The sequence below is a fragment of the Gekko japonicus genome, unplaced genomic scaffold, assembly GCF_001447785.1.
Source record: "Gekko japonicus isolate JY-2015 unplaced genomic scaffold, Gekko_japonicus_V1.1 scaffold2594, whole genome shotgun sequence".
Lineage (NCBI taxonomy): Eukaryota > Metazoa > Chordata > Lepidosauria > Squamata > Gekkonidae > Gekko > Gekko japonicus.
In genome coordinates, this window is record NW_015171580.1 from 144,473 (window position 1) to 151,289 (window position 6,817).

At 49.0% G+C, this 6,817-nt stretch overlaps 1 protein-coding gene across 1 annotated transcript in view; it reads left to right on the forward strand.

Moving 5' to 3' along the window:
* Positions 1 to 6,817, forward strand: part of LOC107117662 (guanine nucleotide exchange factor DBS-like) — a gene marked incomplete at both ends in the record, with an annotated part of 237,080 nt that overhangs the window by 137,974 nt on the left and 92,289 nt on the right. The gene's annotated exons all lie outside the window — the stretch shown is intronic.

Consider the following 6,817-nt stretch of genomic DNA (forward strand, 5'->3'; position numbering starts at 1 on the left):
GCGGGGAGCTGGACGCGCCAGCCCAGCGCCTCTCTCTGGCTTCCCCTGACAAAACACCCTCCTGACAAAAGCGATCCAGCACAGTTTTGAGTCCGGTGGCACCTTTTAAGGCCAACAAAGTTTTATTCCGGGCAGGAGCTTCGGTGTGCAGGCACACTTCCTCAGGCACAGTGAAGTGGAACGTGCCAGTCCATGCATATATAAGGCAGGGGTTGAAGGGCAAATTAGCATACAGTATAATGAAAATGTTTTAACGGATGCAAACAGGAATAACAAGCTACGTTTCTAAAGTCGTGGTTTGGATTTAATTCCGGGGAGGCAAATAAATATGTCAAAATTGGCAACTGGGTAAAGGCAACCTTCTTAAGTATGGAGTGCTAAGAGCAAGCATCCAAGACTCCTTTACTCTTCAAAACCTGTGCCCCAATCCTGTTTCTTCATCTACTTTGAAACCTTTTTTTAAAAAAATCCTGCACTGTCAGCACTATTTAGTTCTCACAATATTTTTGAAAAAACAAAAAAATCAAAGGAGGCAGACCAAAAACGATTAAATAAGAACACCAGAAGAGCCCTGCTGGATCAGACCACTGGTCCATCTAGGCCAGCATCCAGTCTCAGACAGTGGCCAACCAGTAGAAAAGAGAAAGACTCCAGTAATACCTTAGAGACTATAAATGTATGGCAAAGCCAGTTTAGTGTAGTGGGTAAGTGCACGGACCCTAATGTCGGAGAACTGGGTTTGATTCCCCACTCCTCCACTGGCAGCTGGTGGATGACCTTGGGCAAGCCATAGTTCTTTCAGAGCTGTCCTTGAAAGAGAGAGCTCTCTCTGCCCCACCTAACCTCACAGGGTGTCTGTTGTAGGGAGGGGAAGGGAAAGGAGTTTGTAAGCCGCTCTGAGACGCTGAGTGAAGGGCAGGGTATAAATCCAATCTCCTCCTCCTCCTCTTCTTCTCATAAGTCACTGCTCACTTAATGTGGAGGTTCCCCTCAGTCACCATCAATGTTCCCTCTAAGCTGTGGAGTCTTGTGAGCAAAAATTCTACTTTGTGAGCTACTGGCATTAAAGTTGTGAGCGAGCGATTTAGCTACTACATAAATTAGTTTGCTCTGGAGCCATCCTTCCTGAGCTAAGGCAAAAATGTGTGAGCTGGAGGCTAAAAAACTGTGAGCTCGCTCACACTAACCCAGCTTAGAGGGAACACTGGTCACCATGGCTAGTAACCATTGATAGACTTATCCCCTTTTAAAACTGTTTATTCCTGCGAATAGCCACCCTCCTCCACATCTTTTTTAAAAAACACCAATCCTTGACATAGGGTTGCCAATCTCCAGGTGGCACCTGGAGATCTCCTGCTATTCCAATCGATCTTCAGATGACCAAGGTCAGTTACCCTGGAGAAAATGGCTGCTTTGGGGGGTGACCTCTGTGGCATTGTACCCTGCTAGGGTCCGTCCCCTCCTCAAACCCCACCCTCCCCAGGCTCCACCCCAAATCCCCAGGTATTTCCCAACCCAGAGCTGGAAACCCTAAGCGATGTTTTGGACTGCATACATATGTTCTGTCAAGTCATAGCTGATTTACGGCGACCCCAGCAAGGGGCTTTCAGTGCATGCGAGATGGAGAGGCGCTTTGCCGTGGCCTTCCTCTGCAGAGTCTTCGTTGTTGATTGGTGTCCCGTCCAAGCAGTGTTCCCTCCAAGCAGTGCCTGTGAGCGGCCGCTCATTGACACAGGAAGCCCCGCTCAGCAGCAGTCTGGAGCCGCGTAGGGTCTGGCACTACCCATGGCCCGTTTTGAGATTACTAAAAAAAGACCAGAAACCCATGAATATAATAACGAAGACTTTATAAAAATAACTTGTAAATTTTTGTCAAATGTTCCATTCTGAATATTATATGAAATATCTCTGGTGTCAGTTCAAAATGGAAACAACCTCCGAGTCCCAACAAACTTCCTATCTGAGTTAGTCCTTCTCAGTGAAGGAAAAAAGTCCGAGGTTGATGGAGACAAGGCAATCCTGTTAACGGCGCACGGGTAATATCCCGTTTCCACCGTTCTTCTTCAGGAACCAGTACCGCAATTAATCCAGATTGCATTTAATCTTCCTGCTTCTGGTCTGATAAAACAGCTCCAAACTGTTTTCCATATTAAACTGACACCAGAGATATTCAGACTGGAACATTTGATAACAATTTACAAGTTATTTTTATAAATTCTTTGTTATTATATTCACAGGTTTCTGGTCTTTTGCTTGTTTTTCCATACTGTGGATCTCCACTTTTTGCTTTGAAACTTCATTTTAAGATTATAGCAGCTATATTCTGCTCAGGATGTGGACTGCTCCATTCAGTAAGGGGGGATAATCAGAGGGAACCGTTGCATCCAAGTATGGACCCTGCTTAGCTTCTTAGATGTGACACGATCGAGCTCTATACCGTGCTGCCTACCCGCCAATGTAATAGGATTAAGATTTCAAAAATCTGAACCAAAGCATATATCTTTTTTGCTTTAGCCACATCAGCAATGCAATAATCATTGTTTTGCAAAAATGGCTCACATCTGGTTTCAAGCCCTCATTAACAATAGTCATGTGTGCGAGCAAATAGCCTAATCATGTTTTATTCTGGGGGGGGGGGGAACACTCCACTCCGGGACACTCTGGGAGAACATGGTTTGATTCTCCGCTCCTCCACTTGCAGCTGCTGGATGACCTTGGGCAAGCCATAGTTCTGTCAGAGCTGTTCCTGAAAGAGCCGTTCTTGAAAGAGCTCTCTCAGCCCCGCCTACCTCACAGGGTGTCTGTTGTGGGAAGGGGAAGGAGAATGTAAGCCGCTCTGAGGCGCCAAGTGAAGGGCGGAGTATAAATCCAATCTCCTCTTCTTAAGTGAGAGTCAGTTCTGTGGACATTACTCAGTAAACATGAAGATTTGTAGCCATCCCATACACTTTTAATTAAGCCGGGTAGCTATGTTAGTCTGTTGCAGAAGAAAAGAGCAAGTTTGGTGTAGCAGTCAGGGGTCATTTCCTGCAGGAGCGCACAGGAGCGGAGCCCCTGCAGTAAAGAGCCCAGGGGGCGGACACATGCAACAAGCCCCACCCCCTGCTCCCAGCAGCCCTCAGTCAGAGCAAGAAGCAGCCAGGTAAGTTGCAGAGCTCCCCCTGGCCCCCCTCAGCCCAAAACAGTCCAGTGGGACCTTTAAGACCAAGTTTTATTCAGGTACAAGCTCTCCCTCCTCTGCGAGGACAGATCTGCACATTCCTCCCCCCCCCCAATAGCTAGCAATCCAAAACAGTCCCGTGGAGCCTGAGCGGTGGGTGTTGCTTTCTGACACACTTCTGGAGATGTCAAAGGGTGTGGCATATGCAAATAAGTTATGCTAATGAGTTATGCTGTTGAGCTCCTGCGCCTCTTTTTCTACGAAATGACCCCTGGTAGCAGTTAAGACTCCGAGTGAAGGACAGGGTATAAATTCAATCTCCTCCTCTCCTCCAAGACGTCCTGCAGCACCCTAAGGTCCAGCAGTACCTTAAAGTCTAACAAGATTTCTGGCAGGTAGGAACTTTTGTGAGTGCCAATGCGCAGTGCCTCACGGAAGCTCATCCCCTGCCACAAATGTTGTTAGTCTTTAAGGTGTTGCTGGACTCTTGCGCTTGTCTATGTTTAATTTAGTTCTCCTGTGTTCTGTGGGGTTTTCTCCCAATCAGTTGCTTGTGATCCTGGGAATGTTTTTGTGCAAGAAAATCCCATGGAGCTCCACCTGATCGATGCCAGAGAACCGGTGTGCAGAGGATTGCCGAAAGTCACACCCGACCATGTCCCAAAGACACCCTGAGTAATTCTCGGGGATTTGCATGCACCTGGGAACGTCACTCAATGCAGATTTTAGGCAAAGCAGATGGCACATTTGCATCACAGACACAAACGGTGGAAGGAAGCGAAGTGAAAAACTTCTTCTCTTAGATGTTATATTTTGTAATCTTGGTATTCTCCTGGGAGCTAAATACCAAACGAAACTGAGACGACTGAGAGGTGATGTGATAACCATCTTCAAGTACTTGAAGGGCTGTCATATAGAAGATGGGGCAGAGTTGTTGTTTGTTGCCCCAGAAGGTCGGATCAGAACCAGTGGGTTGAAATTAAATCAGAAGAGTTTTCAGCTAGACATTAGGAAGAACTTCCTGACAGAGTGATTCATTAGTGGAACAGGCTTCCTTGGGAGGTGGTGGGCTCTCCTTCTTTGGAGGTTTTCCAACAGAGGCTGGATGGCCATCTGATAGCAATGCTGATTGTGTGAACTTGGGCAGATCATGAGAGGGAGGATGGGAAGGGTTCCCTCAGTGCTTAGTTCCTGTGGCCCTTTCTCACACACCCAGGGAAATGCTGTTCGCCACTTTAGAATCAGGAAGCAATTTTTCTCCAGGCCAGTTTTGGCCAGGGATCCTGGAAGTTTTTTGTCATCTTCTGGGTGTGGAACAGCAGTCCCTGGGGGTGTTGGAGGAAGGTATTTGTGATTTCCCTGCATTGTGCAGGGGGTTGGACTAAATTACCCCAGAGACCCCTTCCAGCTCTATGATTCCGTGAGTAGCAGTAGTTACTCATCATGCTGAACCACCAAAGAAATCCCTTATTTGCTCTTGGCTTTGTAAACCGGGCTACTAGGGACACAGCCTTTCAGACAAAGTGTATAGACCTCAGAAGGCAAACACCTCCTCGGTCTTCCTCGTCACAGACACACCTCAATCCCACAGTCCGGCTGCTCACCCCACCCAGGAGAACTCACGTCACAGGCAGTGCTCCCTTCTAAGCTGTGGAGTCTCGTGAGCAAAAATTCTCCTTTGTGAGCGACCGGCATTAAAGTTGTGAGCGAGCGGTTTGGCTGCTGCATGAATTAGTTTGCTCTGGAGCCAACCTTCCTGAGCTAAGGCAAGAATGTGCAAGCGGGGGGGGGGGGGGGCTAAAAAAACTGTGAGCTAGCTCACACTCACTCAGCTTAGAGGGAACACTGGTCACAGGCATACACGGGTATGGAATTTGACTACTGTACATCCTAGAAAATGTGTCTGTACTACAGGGGCTTTTGTGGTACTACCGGGAAAGAGCTTACAATGTGGGAGATTTCAAAGTTTTACCTTTAGACATCAGGGTCCCCAATCCCTTGTGTAAATATCTCTCAGCTAGGTTGGCAACCAGTCGGAAAGGAGAGGGTGGGCTGCTTTTCTGCCTTTATGAGCTGCAGTGACCAGCAACTGAAGCTTTGGGGAATTCAGGCTTACTTCCTGCTAATATCTGTGCTTGAAGTGACTCTTAAAGGCACAGGAGCAGAAGCCGAGTTTTAAAATAAAAGTTAGCTGCCTTTGTCCGCAAAAAGCCTGGCCCCACTGCTGGACCTCCTGATGGCACCTGGCATTTTTGGCCACTGTGTGACAGAGTGTTGGACTGGATGGGCCATTGGCCTGATCCAACATTGGCTTCTCTTATGTTCTTATATGGACCAGGAGGTCCATCTGTGGCTATTAGCCACAAGGTATAGATAGGGGCTCTGGGGCAAGTGATGCTCTGTCTTCCTGGTGCTTGGGGGGGGGATCAACAGTGGGAGGGCTTCTAATATCCTGGCTCCACTGGTGGACCTCCTGATGGCACCTGGTATTTCTGGCCCCTGTGTGACAGAGTGTTGGACTGGATGGGCCCTTGGCCTGATCCAACACTGGCATCTCTTATGTTCTTATGTTCTTAATCCTTTTTCCACCACTTGCTGTAGATCCCTGGTCATCCCAGCAGTGGGTGCTGGGGGTGGGAAGTGCCGTCAAGTTGCAGCCAACTTATGGCGACCCCCTCATGGGGTTAGAGATGCCAACCCTCCAGGTGGGACCTGGGGATCCCCCGGAATGACACCTCATCTCCATACTACAGAGATCAGCTCCCCTGGAGAAAATGGGTGCTTTGAAGGAGAAGATATTGGATTTTTACCCTGCCCTTCACTACCCAAAGATGTCTCAGAGCGGCTTACAAACTCCTTTCCCTTCCCCTCCCCACAACAGACACCCTGTGAGGTAGGTGGGGCTGAGAGCGCTCTGACAGAAACTGCTCTTTTTTTCAAGAACAGCTCTTATCCAGCCAGGTGCAAGTGGAGGAGTGGGGAATCAAACCCGGTTCTCCCAGATTACAGTCCGCGTTCCTAACCACTACACCAAACTGGGTCTCTTTGGAGGGTGGATTTGATGGCATTGTACCCTACTGAGGTCCCTGTCCTCCCCTGGCTCCACCCCCAAATCTCCAGGAGTTTCCCAACCTGGATCTGGCAACCCTAGCCCCCCTCCCATCCCTCACCAGTGGCCAGGATGGACTTGACAATCCTGCATGGGGTTTTCAAGGCAAGAGAAGCGCAAAGGCGGTTTGCTGTTGCCTTCCTCCGTGTCGTGACCCTGGTCTTCCATTACAGTCTCCCATCCGGGTACTAGGCAGGACAGACCCTGCTTAGCTTCTGAGATCTGATGAAATGAGGCTATTCTGATTGTGGAGGAGGTGAGAGAAGGACCTAGAAGGGAAATGCTTAGGGAATGCTTTGTGGTAGTCACACACCCCAAAAAAATTAGGGGGGGAAGGGCCTTTTATTGTGGGCAGGGGTCATTTCCTGCAGGAGCGCACAGGAGCGGAGCTCCAACAGTAAGGAGCCCAGGGGGCGGGCACAGCAGCCCTCAGTCAAGCCACAAGGAGCAAGACGCAGCCAGGTAAGTTGTACAGCGCCCCCCCATCCCGCCTTCCGGTACAAGCTCTCCCTCCTCTGTGAGGGCAGATCTGCATGTTCTCCCCCGCC